This window comes from Perna viridis, chromosome 7 (assembly GCF_037379345.1).
Source record: "Perna viridis isolate PV_CMFRI_1.1 ecotype Kerala chromosome 7, ASM3737934v1, whole genome shotgun sequence".
In the NCBI taxonomy this organism is placed as follows: Eukaryota; Metazoa; Mollusca; class Bivalvia; order Mytilida; family Mytilidae; genus Perna; species Perna viridis.
In genome coordinates, this window is record NC_142451.1 from 39,305,958 (window position 1) to 39,322,311 (window position 16,354).

Below are 16,354 nucleotides of genomic sequence, written 5' to 3' on the forward strand. Positions count from 1 at the left end.
GTTAAATAAAAAATGTAGCATATGTAAACTGAAAATAAACATTGTTCATTTAGTTGTCTTTTCTGCAGCATGAATCACTTCTACTGGAGGCTGTATCTGAATTTTATATGGACTAGTACTTACTTAATTGATTGACATGATTATAATTAAATTTTTCTATTCAGAACAATCAATTTGCTTCTTTGGCCACCTCTTATATACAAGAAGTTATAACACTGCTTTGATAAGGCTTTTGATTTTTCTGTGGATTTAAATTGATTTGCACATGTTTTGATATAGTTAATCTTTTTCAATCAATAAGTGAAAAGTAACATTATTTTCAGCCAGTCAATTAATATGCAGGGTTGATAAGTTTATGGAGGGGTAGGTTTTGGTTCATTCATAACGAATATTTTTAAGTTTGAAAAATGTACAGTATAACCTGTCTAAACCAACCACCTTGAATGTGTTTGGACTAGACAGGTGTTTGGTTTACAAAGGTTCAAAATACTTTGAATTGATGTAAAGGGACATTGGAAAGTGTCTGGTTTAGACAGATTTCCAGATTTTTTAGAGTTTGGTTAAGACAGGTTTCAGATTCAGAATTTGGTTTAGACAGGCTTTAGATTCAGGGTTTGCTTTAGACAGGTTTCAGATTCAGAGTTTAGTTAAGACAGGTTTTCAGATTATTCAGTTTAGTTTAGACAGGTTTTCAGAGTTTGGTTTATACAGGTTTTAGATTCAGGATTTGGTTTAGACAGGTTTTCAGATTATTCAGAGTTCGGTTTAGACAGTTTTTCAGGTTATTCAGGGTTGGGTTAAGACAGATTTTCAGATAATTCAGGGTTGGGTTAAGACAGGTTTTCAGATAATTCTGAATTTGCTTTAGACATGTTTCACTGTATATTTATTTTTATATCTTGCCTATTGATAGATGTTGTTTATGGAGAATTTTATTTTTATTTTTATATTTTGGCTGTTAAATAAAAATAAATAGAATAAACGTGTTTTTTTCTTTACAAATTGAGTCACATTCATAGATAATACTTTTTATTCACTGCCACACAAAGTAGGGAGGTATATTGGGCATACCCAATGACAACTTGACCTTAAATGATCACAACTAAATAAGTACTGCAAACATTGAAATAAAACCATTAGTTCCCTATTTTAGGATATCTTAATTAGCTACATCTTCATACCACATTTTTCTTTCTTAGACTACCAAAGCAAAATTAACAAGTTACCACCCCCACCCCCCACGATTTTTACGAAAATGAAAGTAGTCCAGAATTAAATTCATTATTTTCACATTTTCGTTTTGTTTTTTGTTTTTAAAGATAATTGAATAGAATCTTCAGTTTCCCATGTTTACGTCTTCTGGGCATCTGCTACCATTTTATCAAAAGGGAAAAAAAGTAGTTTAATAGTTTAATAAATAAGTGGAAAAGTCAGGGAATCCTGTGCTCCACCGTATGATAATTTTATCGTAAATTGGCTTACTAACAAGTTTATATATACAGGTTTCTGGCAAAATGCATTTGTAAAGAAAATTGGGAAAAAAATATCATAAACTTACAGATGATCACCTTATTACGTAGCACTCCAGATAAGAATCATGCAAAATGTTATTCATGGTTAGAAAGCCTACATATTTTTATTTTTGATATTTTGTTTAAAATATTATAGTAAACAGAATTAACATGTGACTTTTCATATAAACCCTGTTCTTAGGAGATAAAAATATATAGAATGTACCATAAAATTCAAAGTTAAGGGAGATAACTCTGTAAATGAAACTAAAATACAATAGAAGCTGTTAGATTTTCAATGTGGTGTATCTCCTAAAAGCAGACAGATTGGAATGAACAAGTATACATTTCATCATATAGACGTATAAAGCAACTAAACAACAAAAATAAAAATATGTAACCCTTTTTTTCAGTGTATAACAAATTACAGAATTTGCATGATTCTTACAAAGACTACTACTTACTTTTTGACGAAATATAAATTTTTAAAAAAATCACGTGGTAACTTCTAGCGCTATTCTAGCTAGTGTGGTCGTGCTTCGTTTTTCTAAGGCTACCAGTTGCCAGCGGTAAAATTTGAATGCCTTCAATGTTTCGACCAGAAAAAAAACAAAAAAAACTTACTCTTGAAAAATTTTATGTCTGAAAATTGGCTATCTTGCACTCTCACTGTTTCATTATTAGTTTTTTGTCTAAGCTTACTTGTATCCTTACTTATATGTTTTAAAGCGGTAATTTCTTTTATGTGTATTTTTCAGTATCTCGTAAGAAATAACTCATATAATGTGCATATTCATCGCTTGTACATGAGTCCATAATTCATAGTTCAGTAGTCGGTTCGATAGTCCGACGGATCGACGTATGCCGAATATGATACTGGGAAACGACGACGCTAAGGTTGCAATATACAGATGCGATTGAGGTGCACTGTTTCGTGCACAAAATTGACCGGGTTTCTAATGTTGTAAAGCTTAAAAATAAAAGGTGAAACTTGGTGGAAATATTGATTGGGGGTAATAGAGCATCCGTACATTAAAAGGCGCAGTACGAATGTAAAGAGTAGTAAAATGCATGCTTTCACATTTAACATAACGGAAAGATTCAGGTCCTCACTGGCTTTGGTTCTCTCCTCTGCACCAACTGACTGTTTTCGAAAACTATTGACCAACCTATATGACAAACGCGTTAACTTTTTATGTCGTATTGCCAACTTTCCTTTCATCTGTGGCAACATCCCTTCACCTGCTTTCATATCAACACTCATAACAGAAATTGCCGTAACTACGCAGACTGCTTACAATTAGGCTTCTAGAACAGGGTTATATTGCTATAAGATTGATGTCATCACTACAGAAGTTTTATGGTCGCCATCATGAACTCGTACATCGTTACGGCGTATCGTTCTGCACCATGAAAACTGATTTGTTCAACGTGTTATGATTTTCCTTTCCTCTCTCGTCTACCCTGGACTTTACTTTTTATGAGCAACTCGGCGGGTGTTGCTAGAAAAGCAGAGGACGCTTACTCTACCGGTGCACCAGGGCCATGTTCCCATGTTGCTCATTAACTTTTCTTACTTTGTATGTATTATTTTGGTTATTTAATGCTTTTTGTTGTGTTTGTCTATTTTCCATGCCAGGTTTTCGTCCTTGGATTGCATTCTTTTGATATCTGCTAGAATCTTGGTTCCATTTATTACTCTTTCTAAAGAAGGCATATGTCAGTTAACCGATAGTAGTCCTTTTTAATGCATTTCTGTAAGGTATTATGAATTTCTTTATTATATAGATAGCAGTGATTTACCGAATATTCCCAGTGTAATAAATTTCGATAATTTACACTGTAAAATATATTCGGTAATTTCACTCTCGGACTTTCTCCCGCCAAAACGTCACAAGTTTGATATCAATGTTGAACATATCAATAAATTATGAAGACAATCTATACAATAAATAGGCTATGGTGAATAACCAAAATATGATCACTCGTGCCAAGAACGCTTGAGGATTTTAACTGTGTGCAGAACAAGTTCACAATCGTTAAATCTAGGCGTTCTTCGGCACTAGCGATAATATTTTGGTTATCCATTCTTCCCTATTAATTATATAATTATTATTTCTGTTTTAACAGGGATGTCAGACATTTTTTACCTGATTTTTACGTGTGTTTTATCGTGTTACATATTTTCACAGTGGATAGTTTTAAGAGGGGAGGGCTATGATCACGCCAAAGGACTTTAAATCCCCTGCATTCTTTGCGATTGTACAAAGTCAGGAATCTTTGTAAGAATTGTTATGTCTTCACTTTCAGTTTACTTTTATGCTATTGAGGTATATGGGGATATTTCGCTGTACCTGTGTATAATGTTATTTTTGGGACAGCTGCATCCTATCCTGTGGTGTGAGGGTTTCCTCGTCATTTATTGAAGACTCACGGGTAACTTTAATTGAGTTTATATCGGTTTAGGTGCCTTCCAGTTAATCAGCTGTTACTAGAGTGTCGTAGAATGTATCTAGAACATTCGTTCTCTACACTGTTTCATGGCACTTTACTTGTTATTAAAAGGGAGACAGATCGTACCTCGAAGTTTCCTAGTAAGATATCCCCTTAATCAGTGATTTTTCGTGTTTCTATTCAAATCGAAACGAATGACTGACACAAAGTTGTTTTTACATCTCACTACAAATATACGTCAACCCTCTATTGTTCCTTTCTTAACTTTACAATACTGGACCTGAAATTTGTAATCAAGCTCGGTATTTGTCGGCGTACATAAACATAAAAAAACTATAATCAATGAAATTTTAAATACGATTTTTGTAAGGCACCTTTTGTACGATATTTATTTTTGCACCGAATGGCATCATATATTATACCAAGCTAGTCTTAGGGGGTCATGTTGCTCATCTCTATCGTGATTTGTCTGCGTGTTGCTTTTTTATTTGGTCCATTTTCCTGCTGTCGAGCGTGGTTCTGTTCATTTAAAGATCTTGTTTGATATCCCTCTTTGCACTTTTTGTCGAGCTTGGTTCTATGGATTATATATGTTTTTTTATAATAAATGTTTCAATGATAGTAAAGCCTCATTGAGTTTGGATTCATGGATTTTATCTTCTGTCTGATTTAAAAGCACTACAAAATTAAATGTTATACAGTTAATTTAATTGTATCTATTATTTTGTTCGATTATAGATTTGATATGCAAAATAAAACTTTTAAAAGATAAATAGTTTGTGAATTTGTCCATTTGGACAATATTATACCAATGACTCCATAGGCACGTATAATCATTTGTAAAGGGCAAAGGCGTCACTTCTGTATCTGCTTTGAATAACATGCATTTCTAACTCCTAAAACTGTATGAATATGTAACCAAAATATCTTTGCTGAACCTTGTTTAATTAAAATTTAATATTACAACTTAAAAAAAAATAGAAACTCTTGTTCATTCAACATTTGAGTCCATAACACTACATGACAGTCTTTATCTCATCAAGAACATCTATCAAGTTTAGTGAAGCGCCTTTAACATCCTTTGTTCCAGTTAACCAGCTGCTACTAGATGTATCGTAGAATGCATCGAGAACATTCATTGTCCATGGAATACCCTCTTGCTTTAGTCTGCTGGCAAAGAATTTTCCAAAGTTAGTAACTTCAGTCTGGTTCAGAGCTCCTCCCTTGTTATCCCATGGCATCCATGCTCCGAGATATGTTTTCAACTTATGATTTTTGGTGAAATTGGTTGCATAAGTGATTGCTTGGTCCACGTTTGTTTGTCCAACATCAGTTCCGTTTCCTGTCCAATATTTTTGGCTTTTTTCCCCATTTTTAACATCTTTGTTGGGTCCTGATGCATAAATATGCCACTCCGCCATCATATAATCGTCATCTTTGTAGATATTTTCGTCAATGACGTTAAGATCCTTTGCTGTTTTCTTTGGAGACCCTAATATGATTATTCTTTTATCGCTCTTCCCACCAGCATTCCTTATCTTTTTTACTACTCTTTTTGTCCAATCGTTATATTTGTCAGTGTTTTCTCAGAGACTGTTACTACAGTCGTTGCCACAACCATCGATTCCGAGCTCGGTAAACAAATTGAACGACAGTCTATAATCGAAGGATCTAAGTTTCGTAGCAACCTTTGTCCACCAGATTAGATACTCCGTTCGTGCCTCATCGGTAGCGTTCGCTTCAGCTTCATGATGAATCCAGGAAATAATTGGAGTAACATTCAAATTGAGAGAATCATTGACAACCGTTTTTAAATTTTTCAAAAATTTTGTCATATCTAAACCATCAAGATCAGCACGACATCGGAGACGAAGATTTTTAAACCCTTTAGCTGCAACGTGTTCAATGTTAGTTTTGCTGTATTTTGAAAAATCCAAAGTTTTGAAGTAATTTGTTGAGAAACCCTGTCCAATCACCTTCTGGTAGTCAGAGGGGCTGATCGGATTGGATGAAGCCATAAGCTCAAGTGTACAGCATGTCAACAGAATCACGATTGTAAATATGTTCATCTTTATTTCGTCCTGAAATTATATGTGGAACAGTTTTATAAATTAACTTTAAGTTCCCTAAAACTTGCTATAAAGTTCAAGCTTTTAATCATTTAAATTACAATTTTAATGAGATGGAAATGTTGCAATTATATTACTTTTCACTTTAAAGCTGCCCAAGATTTATACAATTTTGTTCGTCATTAACAGAATATAAATTTCAATATTTATGAAAAATGTATATCGTGTATCTCAAATTTCAGTATGCGATTAGTATTTCATGTGATGTAAGGAAAGAAAAACATCATCTTCAACTAACTGGAAAACAAATTACATAAGGAAAAAAAGTGCGTTTTTTCTAAAGATATTTGCAGTTTTGGTTTCCTCAAAACAACACCAACTGTCAGTGGCGACAAATGTTAAATTAAAGAATTAGAAATAATGTCAAATTTATGCTCTCACCAGATATTTATTGAATTACGAAGAAATCTAGGTTTTCTTCTCTAAAATACACTTAATACAGTGCATTTGTTTAATCCTGAATGCCTAAAGAAATAATGGGATATTATTGTTATGTTTTAAAAGTATTTTTTTTCCTAAATATTTCCCAGAAAAAGCATAAAGAAAAAAGCAAAAAAAAATAATTGTATTTCAAAAAGATCAAAACCACCAACATTTTTTTTTAGAATAAACAATTCGTTTTCTTACCTGCTTGTACTGTGCAGAAAACTGTCTGTAAAGTCATCAATAGGTTCGGAATTTATACAGTAACTTATTGATCACTTCAGTTAATTTAATCGCCTCTATCTTTACCATCGGACACCTGACAGATATTATACCTTTTAAAATGTTATTTTTGGGGAAAACTATGTAATAAAACACCTATATAAACATTTGTTTTAATATCAAACTTGATGTTTTGGTTAAAAACATAAAAAAAAACTTTATCATGATTCATTTAGAATAATAATAATTTAGGTACTCATCTTAAATATTTTTAGCATTTCACATATTTAAACAGTTATTAAAAAAACCTTAAGGTCGCGTTGATTGTTGTCGACCATGTATGCGTGTGCTCGAACACATTTGAAAGAAAACTTTCGTAAAACATGCGTTTGCAAATCTTCGAAATATTACATGGTATATGGTTTAATGAACGTTTCAATTTTGTTTTTGTTTTTGTTTTGTTTTGTTTTGTTTTGTTTTTTCAACAAATCACCTCCATTTAGAAACACCAGGAGTTCTGAATGTTGTACATGTTGAGGGCAATACTTTTTAGTTTTTTTTATTTTGTTATCAGTCACCAAATAACAGGAAAGAATAATGAGGTGTCAACGATCAAAACTTGGGAAAGAACAAACACGTAAGTTCCTTAGTACGAAATACAAAAGACTGAATCATTTTTGGATGATAACCACCATAAATCAGTTATTTTGTTGTTCTTTTGATAAAAAGTAAGTAAAAAACCTAAGATAAGGAAGTAAACGAAGGTTAAGGGACATAACTCTAAAAAAAAGCATCGGTACGTTTGTGTAACAAATTTTACATAATTCTCATCTGAGGATAGCTAGATTGATTTCATTCTGTTACAAGTGAATGCTTGACAGGCTTTGGTGGGATTGGATATGATATAAACATCAATGATTTTAGGAGTAATGCCCCAGTGCTTAGGTCTACTTCCTCAAATATTTGCAAATGAATCAACAATGAATGAACGAACATAAGGCTAAATATAGCGTGGTGAAGCAAACATGGTGACATTCAATGTGTCGAACCAGGAAGATAATTTCTTAAGTAGTCTTATGGCAGTTAACTGCAAGTAGTCATTTGTTTGTGCATTTGTGTAACCTATAATGAATTTCTTTATGTCTGTTTTAACAAGGGACTCGTACCTTTTTGAACTGATTTTTAGATGTGTTTAATCGTTTTATATATTTCCACAGTGGATAGATTTAAGAGGGGTGGGTTGTGATCACGCCAAAACTTTAATTCCGCTGCATTTTTCGCGCTTGTCCAAAGTCAGGAATCTTTGTATGTATTGTTTCGTTTTCACTTTCAGTAATCTTTTCATTTTGCTCGACAATATGTGGGAAACTATTCCACTGTACTTATGTATAATGTAGTTTTGGGAACAATTGCATTCCGACCTGTTATGTGAGGGTTTCCTCGTCATTCATTGAAGACTGAAGGGTGGCCTTGAGCTGATATTTTTTCATCCTGGTGGGGTTGTTGACTCTTTAACATATTTACCATATCCATTCTCGTTAGGTTAAATTTAAACTTATTTAATCACACGAAGGTGCCAACTTTAGCGATATTTAGCGTATATGGTATTTTTTTTGTCTACAATCAATATATGAGTTTATTTTTCAAAACCTATTGGACCTTTTTATGATATCGTGTATGATATTGTATTACTGGTATTAATTTAACAATGATTCAAATAATGAAATATATCTAAAATTAAACATAACAAGGGCAGCTGCTTATATTCAAGAAACTATTTATATATATACTTATAATAATCCGAGGTTTTTTCTTGGTAAAACTGCATTTTCGCATTTTTATTTTCTCTAGTATAATGAAATTATGCTAGAAGACGAACACGCATTTGCTATCTTATAAACAACGTAGGGTGGTATACCGATTTACGTCCATCCATTTGTTAGTCAACCCATACAACCTTCACTTTAAGGGACCAATAATAATGGCTACATGTTTGACTTATGGAGGGTTGTTCTCTTTGCTTTTTATATAGTTTTTTTTTTTAATTTTTCGTCTGTCTCAGAATTATTAAACAACGGAAAAGTAGATTGAAATCAAACTTTTTTTGAGAAAGCAACATTGTGTTTAAATATGGACCAAATACCTATATATTGACCACATTGGAATAATATCAAGGCAGAAAAAAATGCTTGAAAGCTCCTGAAATGAATTTACTCGGGCACAATTTCAATGAAGTCACTTGTAGTTATTATATAATGTATGACTCGAGAAACTTAAGATATTTGATTTACAGATCAGGGCTACCGTTAAAAAGCCTCTAAGCATGCTAAGACAGGTTTCTTTTCTTCCCACTATAGAAATAAAAAAAGTCAAATAGCAAAATCCATATATATATATATATTCATTCCTTGTATTGCACATGAGAGAATCTCTCGGTGAAGGATTTGGTTTCAAATTTCGATAGTTTTAGTTTTGAGAATTTCCTGAATACAATTATTGTGTTCAAAGATTTCTGTCTTCATTTTATTTTTTACCGATGGTAATACACATGATCATACGAAGCGAGTTTCCATCAGAAATCGACATTTTTGACTTTGCTGTTCGGTTGAGTGCAGATATTGTTTCATTTCGAAGTTTTCTATATCTATTACAATGTAAAAAAGTGAGAAATTAATTCATTACTAACACAAATACAAATGAGGAGTATCCACTAGATTCGATAAAATAGTGTCCATTTAATGAACTACAATTCATTCAAAGTCTTTATTTGAGATATTTTAATATAGCAACATACACATATTTTAAAACAATGCAAAATGTTTATTTTTGAGTTTTATGACTAATATTGTCCAAAAATACCATTTTGAATTTGTCCGATGACAAAGATAGGAAATGTAATGAAATGAAATTATCGAAAAGTCACAGTACATATTCTTATTGTATCAATGCCTTGTCGGCCCGTTCTAGGCAGTTCAAACAGGTAAGGACTTCACATTCCTCAAAGTCTTTTAAAACTTGTCGGAATTGTACTGAAATGTAAGTATTCTTATTCTTAAAATCTTTTCAAGGTTTTTGGTATCATATTATGCTTTGAAAGTTAATTTAAATTATTTGTTACCGATTAATTTTTTTTATATCACACCCGAAATCATATAACTTATTTTAACTTTATTATTCAAGTGTGTGTGTTTTTCACCAAACTGTAGTTATTTCGCAATAAAACACTTATTAGGGACATTTTAAGACATACGGGGCATATAGAAGATTTTATAAATTAAATTGGAGTGAATGACATGATTTTACAAAGAACGGTCATGAATGATATTGACTAAAGACATTGACTTCAGTTCAATTAATTCTAATGTCCATACCGTTGATCAATATATATCCATCAATAATGATTCTAATGCATTATTAGGCCAATCAAAACACATATGTGTTTTTACCCTACTCACATTTTTTTCAGCTAGAAATAATGTACCCTATTTTTGTTGTCATTTTCAGTAAGAACTGATAAAATCAGATTTTTTCTCTTGTATACTTAATATAAAAAATGTAAAATTAAAGAAATCTCTACCTACCTACACTATTGTTTTCAAAAGTATAGAAGGTAACCTATATATTATTTTATTTGACCTTACAAAAAAAATGAAATTAAACGGAATAATGTAGCAGTGCATTATAATTATCGTCGATTTTGGTCATATCTACATAATGATATATGTATAGAAAAACATATAAAAAATCCTGTAATGTACGAATCGTTTATACAGTTTTACAATAAACATTCCTGTGTCAGTTCTGTATTCCATCGAATAAATGATAACTACAAGCTGAAAGCATTTTTATTTATTACTCAACAAAATCTTTTATTCTTGAACGAATTCCACAAGTGAAATTTAAAACGGAACGATATCAGGCTGAAATTTTGATTGGTAGCAATTTCATACTACCCGTTTATTTTGTAATTTACCCGAAATTGTTAGCCGTAATGGAATCGGGATATTTTGCACGCTTTAAAACCTGGTTTAGCCCATTTGTCTGTAACAAGTCAGAACTCCAGTTTTTTGCGGTTTTTGCCTTGATATTGTCATTTGTTATACAGACTTTTTTACGATTTCTTTTGACTATTACCCAACTTTATTATTACTCTTCATTTAAATATAAGATTAATCTTAAGAAAGATTATGACATTTTGATGATAAATTCTCCTTAGAATTCTCCGAAAGATTGTTGAAAATATACGTTTGAAAAGAAAAACAAAGGAACCAGGTTTCGAACGGAAATCAATTGAGTTTAAATTAAGCCAAAGCCATTTATTCAATAACTTGATTTTGAGTTTATATGGTGAATTTGATATAATTAAAAAGTTCCATGTTTAAACTCAGATGTTGGATAAGTGAGGTACATGCTATTGACAAACTGATTTGATTAGAAATTATTGAATAATTTTATATCCAATTTCAGAAGTGCAATAAAGATGAACATCTTAGTAGCTGTAGTACTGTTGACATGTTATATACACGAGCTAATGGCTTCATCAAGTCCGATCAGCCCCTCTGACTACCAGAAGGTAGTTGGCCAGGGTCTCTCTACAAACTTCATGAAAACTTTAGATTTTTCAAAATAGAGCAAAACTAACATTGAACACGTAGCAGCTAAATGTTTGAAGAATCATCGTATCCGATGTCGTGCTGATCTTGAAGGCTTTAAAATGAGAAAATTTTTGAGAAATTTGAAAATGATTCTCTCGGCCTGAATTATTTTCTGGATACACCATGAAGCTGAAGCGAACGCTACTGATGAGGCTAGAACGGAATGTCTCACTTGGTGGAGAAAAGTAGATAGGAAACTAAGAGCCTTTGATTACAGACTTTCTTTTAATCTGTTTACTGAGCTCGGAATCGATGGTTGTGGCAACGACTGTAGCAACAGTCTCAGCGAAAACACTGACAAATACAATGACTGGACAAGAAGAGTTGTAAAAAAGATAAGGAATGCTGGTGGACAGAACAAGAAAAGAATAATTATATTAGGGTCTCCAAAGAAAACAGCAAAGGATCTTAACGTCTTTGACGAAAATATCTACAAAGATGACGATTATGTAATGGCGGAGTGGCATATTTATGCATCAGGACCCAACAAAGATTTTAAAAATGGGAAAAAGAGCCAAAAATATTGGACAGGAAACGGGACTAATGTTGGACAAACAAACGTCAAATAAGCAATCACTTATGCAACCAATTTCACCAAAACTCATAAGTTGAAAACATACCTCGGAGCATGGATGCCTTGGGATAATAAAGGAGGAGCTCTGAACCAGAATGAAGTTACCAACTTTGGAAAATTCTTTGCCAGCAGACTAAAGGAAGAGGGTATTCCATGGACAATGAATGTTCTCGATGTATTCTACGATACATATAGCATCTGGTTAACTGGAACTCGGGATGTTGAAGGCGCTTCACTAAACTTGATAGATGGTCTTGATGAGATAAAGACTGTCATGTAGTGCTTTGGACTGAAAATGGTATATCGATTGTTTTAAATAAGCACGAGTTCAATTGAAAAAGTTTCGTGACGAAGCAGAGCATGAAATTCATTCCATATTTTTTTGGTTAAATTTTTTTTGACTGCATCCAACTTCCTGCCAAGCCTTCGGCTATATATTATTTTCTGTTTTCTTTCCATTGTTATGATTTCTGTTTTCTTTTGGTTAAGTGTCATACAGTTACATGAATTAAAAATGCTTATTATTTAACGCAGATACAAAAATGAGGCCATTTCTCTTTACAAATGAATATACGTGCTTATGGGGTCACACATATTTGTATAACAACTCGACACCCTGTCCCAAATGGACAAACTATTTATCTAAGACTTTGCATATCAAATAGATAATCGAGCAAAATGATTGATACAATAAAATTTATGGTATATTGATTTATTTTATCTTATATGCGAGTCCTTTTGATGCATTTGCTCTGATCATTAAAAAAGCCAAATACTTCCAACGCGTGAGTCAAGATGCTTTCGTATGTACAAGCGTGCTTTATGTAGAACATAACTACACCTTATCCAACATTAAATAATAATCAATCAATCAATAAGAATAAGTTTATTTCTTTTAAAATTAATGATTTATTACACTTGCCAAGGACCAATCAGATATATCAGAATAAACATTTCCTTCGAGACTAAACATCCGGTCACTTCAGGTAAACTGCAAAAGTTCGCATGTAAGTTTGAGTGGGTAAAAGTTAATTCCGTCATACGAGTTTTGTCTCATGCAGTATTTCCTACACAGTCGAAACCGACACGAAAATAAACCACTAAGATCGATGCTTTAATATACATATTCGCCGACCTGCCACCCATTTTAATTTGACACGCACAAGAGGCAACACTGGTTAGAATTGCTATCACCCGAAGATAGCTTGACTTTTGATAAACAACTCGGCAGGTGTTTTTAGACAATCAGAAGACGCTAACCCTATTGGTACACCTGATCCATGCCCCCAGTTTTTAGTGGAGTCCGAGTTGCTCATTTACTTTTGTTAATTTGTATGTATTATGTTATTAACTTTATGTTCTTTTTTGTGTGTGTCTGTTCTCCGTGTCTGGTCTTTGTCCCTGGATTATGTTCTATTGATTTTCCGCTAGAATCTTGGTTCTCTTGATTACTATTATTATAGTCATTGTAACTATCGAAGTACTAATTATAAACTAGTTAAGGTACATGTTTTGTTATTGGAATTTCGTACTTCTTTCTTCCATTTATCGGTTGATTTGTCATAGTGTTTTGTAGTTAAATATAATGTATTGCACTTTAAATCACTGAAATCTTCAGTCGGTCGAATTATAAAGTAGAAGTATCTTTTTAAGAATCATGCAAATTCTGTAAAATGTGGTCCACTTAAAAAAGGCTACGTATTTTTATTTTTGTTATTAAGTTTCTTTATATGATGAAAGGTATAATTATTCAGTCAATTCTTTCTGTTCTTAGGATATAATCCACATTGAAAAGTCAATAGTTTCTGTTATATTTTAGTGTCATTTAGAGAGTCATCTCCCTTAATTTTGAATTCTACACTACATTCTATATATTTTTATCTCCTATGAACAAGGTTTATTTAAAAAAATCACACTTACTTTCTGTTTACTATGACATTTTAAACAAAATATCCAGAATAAAAATACGTAGGCTTTCTAACTTTGAATCTCAAATTGCATGATTCTTATGTGGAGTGCCATTTAAAAAGTATATAAAGGCTAGCACATGCAGGTAAAAATGACAAATACAGAACCGATAAAACTGCCGATCTGGAATTCAATAGAAGAAGGACGTATATTGCTACTTACCGTAGTTTTGCTTTACCTATTTGTAAACATCTAGATTTATTAGTCAAACGAAAACTCCTTTTTGTTAATAGGATAATTAATGGGAAAGAGTGAATAACCAAAATATTATCACGATTGCCGAAGTACGGCGAAATTTAACGAGTGTGCGGAACTTGTTCCGCGCAGGAGTGATCATATTTTGGTTATTCACGATAACCAATTTTAGCTGAGACATTGCCATTCAGGCAAAGAAAAAGTAGAATTTTGATGTGAAAACTCTTCATTCATTGGAAAGGAACTTTACTCAATTAAATGCAGCACCACTTACCTATTTTTTGTGGAGGGGGTAGTTGGAAGACTATATAGTATTTTAAATTTGTTTTTGGAAAATGTTAAAAATGTTGGAGCTACCTGTATTATCTGATGTAAGTTTAACCACAACACTCTTTTGCCCGTTAAAGATAAAAAAAATATAAATATTTTTTAAAATTAGGTCTCACTAACTACTTCCGGGTCAAATGGCCACCCCCCCCTTATGTAGTTCCAAAAACAAACTGAACCTAGACCTATGTATTGTAAGTGCATTATTTGTGTGTATTCTGATTAAAAGAAGTCAAAATGAAGCTGAGAATGTGTACTTTAAAATCATTTATTGTAATTTACTACAAAAGTGTATGAACATGTGTGAGTAATTTTCCTCCTTGCTGTCAGTTAGCAGAAAAGGTAAAAATGTGATTTTCAGTATTTTTTATTCAAGTAAATTTTGTGAAGAATTTCTAGGGACATCGTACCATTAGAGTAATGATTTTGAAAGCCTTATTTTCCTAGCTTTGTAATAGTATGCAACTTTAACGTGTCATTTGTCCTGGGAATTCACAGTGAAAGATTGAAAATTACTTGTTTAACATGTAAAGTAATGGAAACATTAGAAGTGGTTAGTGAGACTTTGCAACTACGCAAGAGTTATCCTTCATGATTTGGTTGTTTAATGGAGGATGAATGCATGGTTTTCTAAAAATGCAGATATAATTATTTACAGGAAGGACTGTTGTTTTTTTTTCTGCAGTATGAACCACTTCTACTGGATGCGTATCTGAATTTTATATGGACTAGTACTTACTTAATTGATTCACATGATTATAAATAAATTTTTCTATTCAGAAGAATCAATTTGCTTCTTTGGCCACCTCGTATATACAAGAAGTTATAACACTGCTTTGATAAGGCTTTTGATTTTTCTGTGAAATTAAATTGATTTTCACATGTTTTGATATAGTTAATGCAGGGTTGATAAGTTTATGGAGGGGGAGATTTTAGTTCATCAGAACGAATATTTCTAAGATTGAAAAATGTACAGTATAGCCTGTCTAAACCAGCCACCTTAGAATGTGTTTGGTTTACAAAGATTCAAATTAATTTAAATTGATGTAAAGGGGATTTGAAAATGTCTGGTTTAGACAGATTTTCAAGTTATCCAGAATTAGATCATTCATGGTTTGATTTAGACCGGTTTTCACTTTTTTTCTGAGTTTGGTTATATACGTGTTAAGATTATTCTGAGTTTTGTTTAGACAGGTTTTCAGGTTATTCAGGGTTTGGTTTAGACATGTTTTCAAGTTATTCTGAGTTTGGTTTAGACAGGTTTTCACATTATACTGAGTTTGGTTTAGACAGGTTTTCAAGTTATTCTGAGTTTGGTTAAGACAGATTTTCAGATTATGCTGAGTTTGGTTTAGACAGATTTTCAGATTATGCTGAGTTTGGTTTAGACAGGTTTTCAAGTTATTCTGAGTTTGGTTTAGACATCTTTTCAGATTGTTTTCAGTTTGGTTTAGACAGGTTTCTTATTATTCTGAGTTTCATTTGACAGGTTTTCATGTTATTCTGAGTTTGCTTTAGACAGGTTTCACTGTATTTTTATTTTTATATCTTGCCTATTGATAAATGTTGTTATGGAGAATTTTATTTTAATATTTATATTTTGGCTGTGAAATAAAAATGAATAGAATAAAGGCGTTTTTCTTTACAAATGAAGTCACATTCATACATGATACTTTTTATACCCTGTCACACAATGTCTGGAGATATCATGTGATACCCTCCAAATAGTCAATTGTCCTCCAACGTTTTTCAGACGACTGCTTTAGAAGGTATTGAAGTATCTTTTTCAAACTTTTTACAGTTATTGAGTATCATAAAATAAAGATCAAGGTCAGTTTGATCGGATTATATACACATAAATTATGGCAAATTAAAGATGTTTTAAACCCCAAATTA

At 32.2% G+C, this 16,354-nt stretch overlaps 2 pseudogenes across 2 annotated transcripts; one reads left to right on the forward strand and one right to left on the reverse strand.

Annotated features, from left to right (window-relative positions):
* Positions 1-4,898: 4,898 nt before the first annotated feature.
* LOC148612643 (uncharacterized) lies at positions 4,899-8,202 on the reverse strand (annotated as a pseudogene). Its single transcript, XR_015924448.1, has 3 exons — positions 8,161-8,202; positions 6,722-6,836; positions 4,899-6,046 (listed from the first exon to the last, which is right to left on the reverse strand). The product of XR_015924448.1 is annotated as an uncharacterized LOC148612643 (transcript).
* On the forward strand, positions 7,102-12,679 carry LOC148612644 (uncharacterized; annotated as a pseudogene). Its single transcript, XR_015924447.1, has 2 exons — positions 7,102-7,832; positions 11,207-12,679. The product of XR_015924447.1 is annotated as an uncharacterized LOC148612644 (transcript).
* The last annotated feature ends 3,675 nt before the right edge of the window (positions 12,680-16,354 follow it).